Source organism: Pleurodeles waltl, chromosome 7 (assembly GCF_031143425.1).
Source record: "Pleurodeles waltl isolate 20211129_DDA chromosome 7, aPleWal1.hap1.20221129, whole genome shotgun sequence".
NCBI classification, from domain to species: Eukaryota; Metazoa; Chordata; class Amphibia; order Caudata; family Salamandridae; genus Pleurodeles; species Pleurodeles waltl.
Genome location: NC_090446.1, coordinates 1,055,605,777 through 1,055,621,948, shown reverse-complemented (window position 1 = coordinate 1,055,621,948; position 16,172 = coordinate 1,055,605,777). Strand labels below are relative to the sequence as shown.

The 16,172-nt window shown below is 44.6% G+C and overlaps 1 protein-coding gene across 2 annotated transcripts in view; it reads right to left on the bottom strand.

Moving 5' to 3' along the window:
- Positions 1 to 15,961, bottom strand: part of LOC138245911 (sterile alpha motif domain-containing protein 9-like) — an 85,888-nt gene extending 69,927 nt beyond the window's left edge. For both annotated transcript variants that reach the window (XM_069199941.1, XM_069199940.1), the window contains exon 1: positions 15,653 to 15,961. The gene's annotated coding sequence lies outside the window, so the exon portion shown is untranslated. The remainder of the gene's footprint in view (positions 1 to 15,652) is intronic.
- Between the last annotated feature and the right edge of the window lie 211 nt (positions 15,962 to 16,172).

The window sequence follows — 16,172 nt, the reverse complement described above, 5'->3', positions numbered from 1 at the left end:
CCCACCAAGTTCAGAGTATGGGATCTAGGTATTTGTAGCAAGTATTTCTGTTCTCACCCTAGCTGTCAAATGGGCTTGTTCCACATACACTTATTAACCAGGTATGTGTGAATGCATTGCCTTATGAACTATTGTACATGCTTTAAAAGTAATTTTCTATGAAGAGGCAATCAGTGAAACGTCTCAGTTTTAGTGTAATGGATTCACATTTTTTAAGACCACTAAGAAAATGGGAAACTGCATTTTCCATTAACTATGGCAGAAAGGTATTTAGGAGCTGCTTGAAAGCTATAATTTCGGTCATCGATTCATTCTGGGCTGAATCAGAGCCTTAACAATTGATATCTTCAGGTCCTTCCCAAGATGAGTGAAAATCATATAAAAAATCTTCAAATAAAAGCAAAGTTTAGTGACATTAGTGACATGCGAATCAGTGTGAATGCCTAATTTGCGGATAATGATTGAGGGGGATGGAAATAGCTATAACTAGTAACTATCTATTTTGATATTATGGAAAGTTAAGAACAGTTCTGTTTTACTCAGATTCAATGTTGTCGCTAACAAACTATCCAAGGAGGTGGAATTGGAGTTATTGAAGGTGGAATTGGCGTTATTGAAATTTGAGTTGAAATTGGAACTGGAAAGTGGGGACAAGCCGAAGATCAGTCGAGTATCATCAACATTTATACACAGTCATTGGCAACGCCAATAGGTATGGCACTGGCTGTCAGCCTTTTAGTTTTGTCAATGCACGTTTTCCTTTGTTGAGGTTTTTGCAAAACGTTATTGTTAGGGAAGTGGCACGCTCTTGTCAATCTAAAAAAGAAAATGGCTAAAATCAAAAATATATTTTGATCTCTAAAACCACGCAGTGCCATAGTAGTTTCTGGAACTGAAAATAGGGAGGAAAACAATGTGTGTGTGGGTGTGTTCCTAGAAAAAGGACAGAATGTCATAATCACAGTGAAGTTAGCCAATGGATAAAGAAGGCTGTCCAGCAGACCATGCTGTATGCTATAGTGGGTGGATGAAAAGGTTGAATGGCACAATAACACACCAATGGATGAAGAGGGCTGGCCAAAAGCTCCTATAAGAATATTCCATATATATTTTAGTAGAATCAAAATTTCCTTCTCATTTATTTAAAACGGTAAGCAAGTGGGAGCATATTAGTATTAAAACATAAGGGGAACTGGATAGATCTTTGGGGACTCTAAACTGTGTTTTCCTTTGGAGAAAAAAAGACTACTTGTTGACGATCAAGAAAGAAGTTTTTGACCCAAATTAAGGCTTTTCCTTTTATTACAATTTCCGAAAGCTGGTGGTAAGGATGTTGTGATTAATGATGGCCAAAAGGTCCAAGAGTAGGACAACACCCGAGCATCTAGTGTCCACCAGTGTATGCAGGCTGTAAAGAATTGAGACTAATGCAAGCCTGGTGCTTTGGTCAGGACAGAATCCAGCCTGATGCAGGTCTAGTATGGAGTTGGACAATACACATTTTTGTGATTGTTAAAAAAAAAAAAACACAAGTGAGGATGGATATATGGTGAAAATTGTTAAGATCTGTACATTCTGAGTTTTGTTTTTTATGTAGGGACTGGACTACTATTGCTTTTCAGAATTGGGTACCAGTCCCCTTTTACGTGAACAATTAATAAGTTTACAGAATTATTGTAAATATGACAGGAGCTAATTTCTGCATGTGTTTTGCCGGACAAATATTCTTGGGTGATTCAGCGAATCGGTTGTGCTTTATTATCTAAGGGAGAAGAGACTCAAATTGTACATATTTTCTCAAAGAAAAATGCTTCAAGACTTTCACATAGTTGGAAGTAATAAATTCAATTAAGATGGCCTGAGGTTCTTGTAACTGACAAATTTAAGGAGTTATTTTGACATGTTAGGAGCTTTCAGTTTGTTTTGAGAAATATGACTGCTAAACTTGCTTAACTTGTTAGTGATATTATCTCATCTAAATGTGATATGACCAACAAATATAAATGTTTCAGTCTGGTATCATTAACAAATAGACAAAACTAGGACAATATTATGCATAGTAGCTGACATCTTAAATATTGCTGACAAACTCTCAAACTAATCCCCTGATGTTAAAAACTGAGAAAGTCTCCAGTCAACTGTAATGAATCCTACTCTCTAAATTACCGGACACATAACATTAGTGACCTTATACACAGGGATTAGGAGCATTATCTCCATAGACACCCCCTTAAATATTATTTTCACCATACCAGGAACACAGCTAATAAAGAGACGCCTAGGTGTTTCGAAATATTTTTATCTAAAGACTCTAGCAGGAGAACAATCTAAGTGCTCCCTGGAACATGGTCAGGCCCATCCTGGTTTTTAGGGACCAGGATGAGACCCGATGATGAAGCAGGGCACCAGTAGTGTGTGTGAGGTTGAATCAAACATCACTATGGTTACGTTCAAGTGACAAGGGTTTAGCTTCAATCTCTTTTTCTGTCTATTCTATAGCACATACAGGATGTGTTGCTAAATCTACAGGATACTCTTTTTGTGGAGGTTAATTAATGGACATAATGGGATGGGACCAATAATGAGGAAATTGATATTAGCTAACATCCAACATTCTAAGATAAGATAAAGATCAATAGTACATTTTCAACAGATATAACTGTAGTTAAGAGGACCAAACAGGGTTTAATTTATCTTTGGAAGTTCTTACACCAAAATTATTTTGACATTAGAGGCTTAAAGTTTAATACTGACCACTATACATTGGCACTTTTTGCGCAGAAGACATTTACAGTTACGCAGCTAGACTGCTCAATACCAAGCAGAGTAGATGAAATCCAGCAATTCTCAGGCATGTTGGGATTCAAGTAAATGATTCCCAATTGATTGACATGAAAATCTCCGATGCGGAGGATCCCCTCCTGACAAAAATTTCCAGGACCTGGTACTCCTCATCCTTCTCAGCCATCGCCAACCATAAACGCCCCCAATTCCCACGGCAAATCAATTTTATGGTGGGAAAATAATACTAAACAGTGTTTAGCAAACCACAGGTTAGTGGGTGACAGTAGTTTGGTGTCAGTGGCTTACCACACATGTCAATCAAAAAGTCTCCAAAAATGCACAATGTTACTTTATTTTTCACAAATAAAACATAATTTGACCAACTTATTTGGTTGTTAACACCTTCCTGAACTAATGTGATGGGAGTGCCTGTTTTTCACCAAAGAGACGGTCAATCTGTGGTTGAACCTAATTAGTACCAGTTTAACACCCAAATATAACAATAAGCAACAAAAAAGATGATCAGTTCAGCTTTGCAAAGGGCTTTCTACTGCACAGCAACACGGACAAGTAGTAGCTTTTGAACCATTTGAGTTATAAGCAAATGTTTTTTGTTAAAATCAGAAGATGATGCAGCAGATGATGGATTATGTGGCAAATCTATAAATATGCGAAAATCGCCATGGCCGCACAATTGCATAATTCCAGTGGTCCTGAGTATAATGGCTGTAATGCATGGGCTGCAACTTTACTGAATGGCATCTGAGGAGAACCACTCTATATTTAACATGATGCTGACGGCTTGGCTTTCACAGGTGCATAGTGTTGGAGGTTAATAAACACCATTCATCATAATTAAAACATACCATTACAGTCATTAATGATGAACTGTAAGGTCCAAGGGGGATGCTTTCTTTAATTGCTGGGGAGGAAGTGGTCTCTCAATCTTCTTTCAACCTATTTTTCCAAAAAGGTTTTTTATGTTTAACATTATGAAAACAGACATTTCTATTTTAGCAAAAACTGACTCCTGGTTATATTAGTTTGGTGCTGTTGTTGACTTAAATTTTTAGGTCTTTCGGTTATTAGATCTTTCACCATCAGGTAGCTACATATAAAATAACGGGCAGCTTAAATGAAAAATATATGAAAAAAGTTACTCAGTGGGAAATGCATTACAGTACATTATGAAACCAATATCAGTTAATGCACTGCAGAGGTCTTGGTTGGTCCAGTGGAGGATAGTGACTTGGGTATTTTAGTGCTACACAGTCACACACACCCTGTGACAAAAAGCACTGTGGATATGCAAGTCATTATTTAATTTTATACTTTCATTACACACAGTATAAGAGAGACAGCTACAAAATTTGCAAACATTTTCACTACAAAATGGTGTTTCCAAAATATAGATTTTAGTAACACCCATACTATACTTAACTGTTCCTTCAACACCTCCTCAGGGGTAGAAAGCGCTATGTAAATACTTAAAATCATGCACTTCACAGCTCAGTTGTCAACTCTTTACACTACCACTCAAGAAGAATATTTTGTCATCACAAAGCTTCCAGTGATTTGATAATTAAAGCCAGTAAACGCTCATAGGCATCCTTTACATTTGCAGATTAACTCTGTAGCGCACATTTGAGTTTCATTTAGGGAAGCAGGGGCCCTGGCTGGGCTTCGGTTTCACACTCACAGGACACTCCAGGTGAAGCATTTTAATTATGGGATTTATTCGCCCTGGGTAGTTGTCTTTTCCAAAAACAAAAAGCAACAAAAGGCAAATGTTTTGGATTTCAGACAGAAGTGAGGCTGGGGGAATGCCCGCCCACCCATCCCTTGACTCCACAGTCCCCCTGGCGGTCACGCCCCATAGACTGTAGACCTCCCCCTTGGGTTTTGCTGCAACAAGAAACATCGGCACTTCCCTTACAATATATCTTATACTTACAATCACAAATTAGAGCTTTGAACTGCATTAACTTATAATCGGGTTAGTGCTATTAGGACATTTGGCTGAAGTAGTTCAAGAAGTTAAAGTTATATTCTGACCCTCTGCCCCATATCTCCTATTACATGTACCCGTTATATTCCTCCCAGCTTCATTAATACATCAGAAGCCTGAGGCACCATGTTCCTCGATTGTAAGAAGAAACATATTTGTTAATTGTTCAATAGTTAGTTGTGACACTTATATACAAGGCTTCGATTTTACCTCAGACAATAGCTTCAGTTAAATACAACTTCTTCATTGGGCCCACAGAGGTCTAGATGGGGGAAAGGAAGTAAAGTGTCGACAACTGTTGAATCTCTTTTTAAAGAAGAGCGGGAAACCAAGTCTCCCAACCTTTATGCCCAATTAGGTAGAAGTACTCGACCATACAAATATCCTTGTTTGGAAAAATGGGATGCAGAATTAAATAAGAAGATCATGGAGGACATGTGGGATATTATTTGGGTTTGGCCATCAAAATCTTCAGCTGCTCAAAGTACAAATAACATTCTTATAAGATTTTAGTGTGTTGGTATTTCACGCCAGTGAGACTGGGAGCCACGTCCAACTCTGCAAAGAATGTTCGGAGGGACTCAGAAGAAAGGGTATCAAGTCTCATATGTGGTGCCACTGCCTTAGGTTTCTGGAACTTTGGTCCCTTCTAACTCAAATCATGTATGTGTTCACAGGCATCCCTTTGGATCTTGACCCAATGATAATACAGCATAGTTATTGTGTGTAGGATAGGACTATCCCATGGCATCTCCAAAAAGAAAACTGACAACCAGTTTGTCAGCTGCCATGAAGTCCATTGCCTACTTCTGGAAACTACCCACCTTCAGTAAACTTATGGACTTATGGTGGACCGAAATAAAGGCAATTTAGGCTATGCAGAATTGAACAGCTGTTGTCCATGGCAGAATGGAAACTTTTGAATAGGACTGGTTCCCCTTTATATCACATATGTGAGTGAGCAAATATAAGCTAGAAAACTTGGCCTATGGTCAGGGTGCCTTGTGCCCAGGAGGGATACCTGAGTTGGAGCATTGGTTTCATAAAAGGAAGAGGTATCCTTCCACCCTTTTTTTAAGGGTCTCCGTATCTTTCAGTTTGGAGAGATTCATGTAACCTTCCGGCCCAAAAGTGTGAAAAGTTTGGGGCTTTGCCTAAAAAACATTTGTAAACGTATTACAAAATGGTAAGTTCAGAGTCAGTATTCTATCATTTCATTTCCAGTATATTTATCTTAATGAAGCTCTTTCTACTGGTGTTAAGCATGTTTGTAAATGCTCCACAATATTGACAAACTGAGGGACTGGCAAGATGAAGGGACTGACGGAGAAAATCATAGATGAGTGTTAAACCCTTACTTTACCATTGCCTAGATTCTTAAGTATTTTTCTAATGCACAAAATATAACTGTAATACTCATGGACGTCTATGTAAATGATAGATTTTCAGGTATGTTCTGTGTCCACTGTAGGTATTTTATTTGACTATCCTACTGGCAGATACTCCACTAGAGCACAGATGGCAGATATGTGTAATAAAACATCACTTTTTACTAATTCATTTTTTCGACTGGGGGCATTATTTATCTAATGTCTGCGAATACTGTCAAATGTATGAGTTTGTTTGTGATCAACAAATTTTGCTTGTCTCCCCCCTTGCAACGTCCACATTTTATTATGTGAATTCAAGTATTCAGTGCATCTGTGCTGTGTGCCATACACCCATTATATCCTTAAGGTGTTTCCTATAAGCTCTCATGACTTTTCAAAACCTATTTTCAAGTAAGCTGCCTGCTGCAGCTTTTATGACTAGTGTGTTTCTAAATACGTAGTAAGTTTCTAAATTAAATCACCATTTAGAAGAGAAATAGTAGCATGTTGATAGCAGAAGTGGCTGAAATCAAATGAAAGACACCACTCTTGGGTTATCTGATGCATGCCACGCTAGTCAGTGGGGAGGAGACAATCAATGTGTACCAGACAAGAAGTATCTGTACTATTATCTTTGGTCAAGAGAGCTGTGTACCACTCTACTCAACTAGTAGTTTATTTCAATACAGGGAGGAGGCATTTAGTGTAGACCACTGGGAGATGATGGTGTCCGTTGCACTGAACAGCCTGTTCCGGGTTGACTGTGTTGTTTTAGTGAGTATTGTATCAGTGACTTGGAGTAGGCTAGATACCCCTGTTAAGAAGCTGTGCAACCAGAGTGTTACTTTTTTTGTGTGAGTTTTGGCTAACTCCAATGCTTCAAATGGAAACACAGAAGTAGTGCAAGTACTTTATTTAGAATGCATGTTTGCTCCTAAGAACTGCCAGTATGCAGTACAGGGTTTTAAATGGAAAAAGTAAGTGAAGGTACTAACTAAATTTAATGGAGGGGGTGGGGACTGGGGCAGAGCTAAGGGCACGGAGACAAGAATGCCCTTTGCCTGCAGATTCCAATACTCTGCCAATCCACTGAATATATCAAAGCTATTTTTTTAATATATCAAATATTACAAATTTGAAGTGTTAAATGTGTATAATTGCACAGATATTGCTATGTACATACCTTTTATGCCTACTATAGACCAGCCTATGCCCATGACATTTGACAAATGACGGAAAAATGCCTTTATTAAAATATTTGACCTGATCGCTAATGTAGAAATGTCCCTGATTAGCTCCAAATGACACACAACCCTACACTCCCAGATATTAACCAAGTGGTACACAAACAAGATAGACACAAGCAGAAAAAAACTCAGATAATCACACGCAATGATAATGATCTACACAAATATTCAATGTTTCCACACAAACCAGCACAGATTTTTTTTTAATTTTATTTGCTTAGTCTGGGATATAGGAGTAGATATTGATATTGAAAGTTCAGCAGTGTAATGTCGCACTTGTGATGTGACTACTATGCGGAAAGGGGGGGGCAGGCTAATCAGCAGGGGTCAGGGGCCTGTTCCACCTGTCATCCTGGCCCCCATGGTTTAGCCCAGGGGTCAAGTGAGTAATGTAATAAAGGCTGTGTCTCAGAGAGTTGGTGGCAGACCCACTCTCAGGGCGGACATCCACCAACTAGCCCTCCTGTGTCTGAGTATTCCTTGGGCCTGGGCCCTGCGATCGCACCTGGTGCCTCCATAATGTCTGGCGAGTGCCAGATAAAGCCCGACAACATGACAAACTGGCGATGAGGGAAGGCAGAGCCCTCGCCGAACTATGTCCGACTCCACACTCCAGAGTGCCCCAGCATCCTCTGTACTCATCACGGAAAGCGCACTGCCAGCGACGTGCTCCAACAGGCAAATGCAACAAAAAATAAAAAAGGAACACATGGAGCAACTAAGGGAAGGCTCTTGGACCCTGCTTAGGAAGCCAATGTGAGTGTATGTGCCATTTTATCATCCCCCACCTGGGAGACACCTATTGGTCTACAAGGCCTTCCACATGGTATGAGCCCATACCGAGCAACAGAGACACCAACCTCAGGAAATCATAAACCCACACTCACAGTAACACTGCACAGGTCCAGCAGGGAGTGTAGGAGGGCCAATAGCCTCACTCCAGCACCACACCGGTCCACAGGCAGCAAGACAACAAAGGCAAACCAAGGCAATGTGCCAGCAGATTACCTGATACTGCGTGACACACGTCACCCAAAGCAAACCCTGAAAATGTCCAACATTCCTCCCATAGAACCATTTATCATAGGAGGTGTCCCATCCGCACAAACATCCAGATGGAAAGACTGGGTAGAACAGATAAGCCCCTACTTTGATGCAATGCGGATTGAAGATGAGAAAACGCACCATGATCCTTCGTCTAGGAGGTAAAAAGTTACACCAAATATCAAAGACGCTGCCAGAAGCGACCCCTAAAACACATGCAATCCTAGTAATGGCGCTCAATGCATACTTTGCACCCATGGTCAACAAGGACTATAAGCATTTCATCTTCAGGCAAGCCAGGCAACAAGAGAACGAATCCCTTGATGTGTTTTACACAAGACTCAAAGAGCTGGCAAGCACTTGCACCTTTGCTGATGAAGGCGAAGAAATCCGAGGCAAAATCATTCAAAGCTTGAGCATCTCACATGGAGGCAGCCCTGCAAAAAAACATAAAGACAGAGCCTGTCAACACTGTCACGTCAGCTCCTCCTCCAAAGAAACCCCCGGGGAGAGGGTCATCACTAAAGTCATGCTGATACTGCGGTGGCCCCACTCAACCGCCTTGCTGCCTGCCCGGCGAAAGGAAAGAGATGCGCAGCCTGCAGCAAGAACAACCACTTTCCAAAGGTATGCCGCTCCAGTAGAAAAGGGCCAACCCAGGCTACCATCAACACTCTAACTGATATTCATAGTGATATGGACGACGATGAAGAGGTTGAGCACACAGTCCATGCCTTGTTTACCGTAGGGACAGCAACGAGAACCCAACATCACCTTCTCCAAAGTCAAGTACGCGTAGACACCCACCCGGTACTCGTCACAGTAGACTCCGGAGCATACATCAGTTCACTAGCCAGAGAAACATACCAGAAACTCCAGCCACCACCACCCCTCCAGAAAACGCAGGTCAAAGTTTTCACATACGGACAACGCCAGCTGCTAGCCTGCCAAGGGAAGTTCTACACACCCATCTCACATGGGGCAGAGTCCCACAGCTCAGTTGCCTGTGTTACAGAAGAAGACAATGGCATGCTCCTAGGATGCAAAACGGCCAAAGCCCTCAAGATTGTAACCTTTGCTTTTGGAGTGCACCAGGAGGGAGTATCCCATATCATAGACAAATTCCCTGAGGTGGTCCAATGAATAAGATGCCTCAAAGGAAAGGAAGTAACGCTCCATATCTACCAGTGAAACCTGTAGCGCTCAGACACCGGAGAATCGCATTCCACTTAAGGCCTCAAGTAGAGAGGAAGCTAAAAAAACTAGACGCGGAAGGGATCATTCAAAAGGTATCCGGACTCACTCCGGAGGTGTCACCGATTGTGGTAATGAGAAAACCAAATCAGGCAGGGGAGGTGCGTGGACATGTGTCTACCTAATGTGGCAATCAAAAGAGAATGACCTCACCCTCATCATAGACGAGCTACGTGGAGCATGCTGGTTCTCCAAGGTTGACCTGCGATCTGGATACCACCAACTTACCTTAACGGAGGAATTGAGGTACCTAACCACCTTTCTGACCCACATTGGCCTCTGATGGTATCGCAGATTGAACTTCAGTATCTCCAGGGCAGCCGAAGTCTTTCAAAATACCATCCAAGAGATTCTGGGCGGCCTGCGAGGGGTGATAAACATCAACGACAACATTCTAATATACGTGAAGTCTATCCCCAACCATAACATTCGACTCCATGGAGTGCTCCAAAGAATCAGGGACTTGGGGCTCACCCTCCACAATGGCAAGTGCAAATTCCTAACCCAACGGATCCACTTCTTTGGGTATACGTTCTCGTCAGAAGGAATGGCCCCAGACACCGAAAAGGTACACGCCATCAAAGAAGGTGCCTCTCCTACCACCGTATCAGAGGTCCACAGTTTTCTGGGGATTCTGAGCTGCTGTGGCAGATTCATCCCCAATCTGACCACACTAACGCAACCTATCAGGGAATTAACAAAGTCCTTCATGCCCTGGCACTTGAAGGAGATGCAAGAGGGAGCCTTTCAAGAAACCAAAGAGGCCCTCTCTGCAGACACCACTCTCATTTACTATGACCCCCGGAAAGAGATCACCATCAATGTTGACACTAGACCGAAAGGACTTGGGTCTGTCCTGATGGAGAGGCCAGCAGGAGAAGAATGGGCCCAGTGGAATTTGGGAGCCAATCCCTCACTGACACGGAGCAACGATACTCCCAGACAGAGAAGGAGGCCATTGCCATCTACTGGGGTTCTGGCACTTCCACCTGTACGTTTATTGCCAGCCATTCATTTCATGGTCACTACCGACCACAAGCTCCTCATCCCCCTTTTCCAAGGGACCACATCAAAACCACCCCAAGAATCGAAAACTGGATGCTGTAGCTGCAAGATTATGATTGTCAAGTGGAGTACTGGTCTGGCTCAACCAACCAGGTGAATTACCTGTCCAGGCACCCCCAGGGTTCTGACTCCTGGTGGGGAAGAGGAAGCCCAATAGAGGGAGCAGTATGTCCGGTACGTGGAAGACTAGTCCCTCACCCCTGCCCATCTCCGTGGACCAAATAAAACAAACTACAGCCACGACGAATGTCTCCAACAGGCTTTGGAAGCCGTGAGAACCAATCAATGGCACCAATTTAAAGAAAAAAGGACCCAGAAGACACCCAACGCACAACATGTCATGGAGAGCCTGTACCACGTTCATCACAAGTTAGCAGCTGACCTGGAAGGATGCCTGCTTAGAGGACAGAGACTTGTCTTCCACACAAGCCTCAATGACCAAGTGATCCAATTCGCCCACGCTAGCCACCAAGGAATGGTCAAGACCAAGAACAGGCTGCGCAAGAAAGTATGGTTCCCGCTCATGGATGAAAAGGTAGAAGCATTGGTGAGGTCCAGCCCCTGGTGCCAAGTCACCGGTGCAGCTTCAGCCCCAGCGCCCGTCACCACCGAAACAGGGCAGCAACAACCACGGATCTGTGCCAATTTGGACTTTGGAAGCCTACTCGACGGGGGATACATCATGGTAGTCATCAATGACTATTCCAAATACCCTGAAGTAGAAATCCTATTTCCACAAGGAGCTCATGAGGTGCTGCACAAGCTAGGAAAGATAATGGCCACACCCATGGACTGCTTAAAAAACTGCACACCAACAATGGTCCACCGTTTCAAAGTCACGAAATGACTAAGTATCTCAAGTCCAGGAACATCACACACCGAAGAACCACCCGAGGTGGCCACATGCCAATGGGGAAGCAGAGCAATTCATGAGAACACTGAACAGAGTAGTCCAGATCACTCATGCCAACCAACAGCCAACCAAGGGCCATCTATGCGTTCTTGAGAGACTACCGCCAGACGGCCCACTCCACCACTGGATAGGCATCAGGACACCTTCTAATGGGCCAAGTGGTGCAAGACTCTATTCCATATCATCCAGGGTGGACCCCAGTTCCCCTGAATGAACAAAGGATCCTTGCAAAACACCAACAGTCTAATGCCCGCGCCGAGCACGGCCATCTACGCTCCAAGTGGGAGACTGTGTACCCTCAAAGACCGATAGCCGGGTAGCAAGTTTCAGGTGCCGTTTGAGAAATCCCCATGGACCATCACCCACTTACTGGGTACCAGAGTGACTGCTCGACATATAAGGAGGTGGTGTTGAGAAACATTTCACGCTTCAAAATATTCCACTCCCCTTTGGTTCCTTGCACCAGGACCGACACAGAAGAACCCGCTAGAGGAAGCAGAGATAGTGGCTCACCAGCCGGGCCCTCGCCTGATCCACTACCAGAGTTGAGAGAGGTCAAGGGTGAAGCGAGCCAGATCCAGGACAGCCGAGAGCGAACCAGAGGCAGCCCCCATCCTGCCCGAAGAAAGAGGTGAACAGACTCGATATCACCTACAGGAAAGCCCCGTCCCCTCCACGTGACTAAAAGACTATGGGGGTCATTCTGACCCTGGCGGCCGGTGACCGCCAGGGTCACCGACCACGGGAGCACCGCCAACAGGCTGGCGGTGCTCCCGAGGGCATTCTGACCGCGTCGGTTCAGCTGCGGTCAGAAAGGGTAAACCGGCGGTCTCCCGCCGGTTTACCGCTGCCCCAGTGAATCCTCCATGGCGGCGGAGCGCGCTCCGCCGCCATGAGGATTCAGACACCCCCTACCGCCATCCTGTTCATGGCGGGAAACCCGCCATGAACAGGATGGCGGTAGGGGGTGCCGCGGGGCCCCTGGGGGCCCCTGCAGTGCCCATGCCAACGGCATGGGCACTGCAGGGGCCCCCGTAAGAGGGCCCCAAAAAGTATTTCAGTGTCTGCTTTGCAGACACTGAAATACGCGACGGGTGCAACTGCACCCGTCGCACCCCTGCAACTACGCCGGCTCAATTCTGAGCCGGCGTCCTCGTTGCAGGGGCATTTCCTCTGAGCCGGGGGGCGCTCTTTTGGAGAGCGCCCGCCGGCCCAGAGGAAATGTTTGAATGGCCACCGCGGTCTTTTGACCGCGGTGCGGTCATTTGGCGGCGGTACCTTGGCGGACGGCCTCCGCCGTCCGCCAAGGTTAAAATCACCCCCTATGTGGTGCATCAGTGAGCCCCTGGACTGGAATATAGGGGATGTTAATTGTGAGTATGTTCTAAGTTGTTCTTAATTGTTCTAAATCAAGGGAGGGATGTAATGTCACACTTGTGACATAAGTGTGCAGGAAGGGGGGGTGAGGGGCGACAGGCTACTATCCCCAGGGGTGTGCAGCCTTTTCCACCTGTGATCCTAGTCCCCGTGGTTGAGCCCAGGTGTCATGTGAGTAATGTAATAAAGGCTGTGGCTCGGAGAGGTGGGGCAGAGTAGACCCACCCTTACGGCTGACATCCACCAACTAGCCCTCCTGTGTCCGTGCATTCCTTGGGCCTGGGCCCTGCACTGGCGATCGCACGCTTGATGCCTGGTGCCTCCATAATGTCTGGCGAGCGCCGGATAAAGCCAGACAACAGAACAAGCAGGTGCAGGAGCACCGGATGCACCAAGGAAGGGTATGCACAGTTCTTGGCTTAAGTATCTGAAGGTTTCCTTCTTGTTATGTCTTTTATTCCTTAGCAGTGAAGGATTCTGACTGGACAGACTAATCAATAGGAGATAACAAAGCAGAAGTGTTGGCAGTCCTTAGATCCGCTGTGATGCCACTTGCAGTGTTGGAATCAGAGATCGATTAGAAGATAGCGGTTTCTCAGTATATGAGTTCCAAAGGCCACCTCACAGGGCACTGGGCTGATCTCTACTCTGGGAAGGCTAAGGCAGTGACATGGGTTTGTCTGTGAAAGGATGATCCCAAGTAACGTCCTGCTTCTTCAGATCTGCCTAGAAGGGCTTTGCTAAAAGAACAGATGATGGATGGAATGCAGAGCAAATCAAACATTCACCCCAAGTCACAAAGATCTGGATTTAATCCATTGTTTTTTTGCTCACCAAGCCACCCCAGTTTGGACCCAGCCATTTGCAAATTAGTCTTGACCCTGTTCCTCATGGGAACAGTCCAGCCCGAACTGCCAAGCCAGGTCCTCCCTGGACCGGAAACAAGCATCCTAGGACCGGGTTCAGGGTATCACCCTTCATCAGCTAGGCTAGCTTGAATCCAGTGGTGCAGTGAGCATGGGACCCACGTCTGGGCATACCCTTCCCACTTGGGGTGACAAATGCAAAAAGAACAGATGATGGACGGAATGCAGAGCAAATCAAATATTCATTCACCCTGGGTTTAATCCATCGTTTTTTTGCTCACCACGACACCCCAGTTAGAAGGGCTTTGCTGTCATGTAGGTGCAGACGTCAGGTGGTCAAAGTCCCACCAGCAGATATGTGGCTGTTAAACTCCAAATCACAAGGGACCTATCAGAACAGGCAGACAGAACACACTCTATTCCTAGACTCAGTTTAACATACTCTGCCAGTGGAAGTGGTGTTTGTGAGCAGGATGGCGATGCAAGCTGTTGTTAACCACTTTCACACACTACTCGATCATAGTAGCACGTGAAGTCACTGCTCTCTGCTGACTGCAGCACAAGCTCTGAAGCCCGGCAACACGCTGCAGCTAGCCAATCAGCTGACCTATGGTTTAGTCAGTGCCCGGCCCAGGGAGCTAGCACCTGCACTTCTGCTAGGCCCCTGTGAGTACCAGTACTCTCCCTGTCTATGGAGAAGAAAACTGTGCCTGTATTCAGTAGCGGTGAGTACCAGCCCATTTAAAGCACTCCTTGTATGCATCCATTGTAATGTTTTGCAACAGTGCTGAGAAGTACAGGTACTCTCTCCTTTAAATTAAATTAGTGTGGGTACTCAGTACCGGACAGTACCAGCCCATTTAAAGCAATGGCTAGTTCAATAATAAACTTAAAAAATGGAATCCTAGAAATTAATCTACACCATATACATTTGATCATTTTACAACTATCTCCTAAAGTGACAAAGAATATATTAATAGGAATTTGCCAGTCACCTTGCAGTTTGTGGCCTTACATGGTAATAGAAAGCCGTTGTGACATATAACACACTTAAAATGTATTTGTGTTGATACTTTACCTTATTTGGTCACTTTACAGGCTCTGGTCTCAATCTACGCTCTGATTGCACAGAATCGCGTCTCTTTGTGGTCCTGACTGTGCGATGTGGTTAGGTACTGTTTTCTGTTCACGGCTCATTCGGCGGTCTCTATGTCTTAATGTTTGGGAAATCAACCAAGGTGTAAACAAATCACTTAAATTATATTTTATCCCTATCGTATACCTCAATCATTATATATTTACAGATAATTTAGGATAATCTGGTGATGATTGGAACAACGTTTGGCTCAATAACAAACACATCCAATATTATGCAGTTAACTTCTTGCGGGACGTTGGCTCAAAAATAGCAAAAACAAAACGAAGGCTTTCAGAGCCTCTATTTCGAGTCAAGATGCCAGGCGAATTCATTTTGTTTCGGAACCAATTTACTTAACGCAACGCCGAGACTGCTTTGTGCCCCTATCTCCACGCTCTCTGGCACGTTTTGTACCCTTAAACAAGAGGGAAAAAATATTAGTTGTAACGTGCATTGCAGTGGAAGGAAATATAAATTTAATTGACAAAAATAAATAATTGACAAAACCCAGGAAACGACAAACGCGCGTGCTTCACTAAGAACAACAACGACTCTGTGCTCATTAGACTCCTCAAGGGATACTTACGTGTAAATGCGCGAACGGGGTCGTTGCGTCTCACGTAGTCTGCAAGGGGCTCCTCTTCCTGAACTCGTGTTCTGTTGTACTTTTCACCCGCTGTACTGTAGGTGGGGGGCTCCAAGTCTGCAATGCACGGAAGAGATTCACCAGCAGACAGAGGGCGTGAAGCTGAGCCCGGGCGCGGGGTGGAATGAGACGCTGCCCATTTCCTGTCTCATAGAAAGGCGGACACACTGCCAATGGACGTTCACGTTTCTTCGCATAGCAACCGCTAGCTAGCAAGTAGGACGAAAATACGAGGAGCCGCCCCTCCCTGTGGAAGCCTGTGACTTAGAAGGAGGGTGGGGAAACTTGTATATAGTTTCTGTTTCGTTTCTGGTGTTCTGGGAAAGGCGCAGCAGGAAAAATGCAATTACAGTAGTGGGTTGCAGAGATTAACTCCGGCACTTGTCACACTCCAGAGCTGGCATTATGGAACCACATTTTATGCATTTACATTACATATGACATACCGGCATGCATGAAA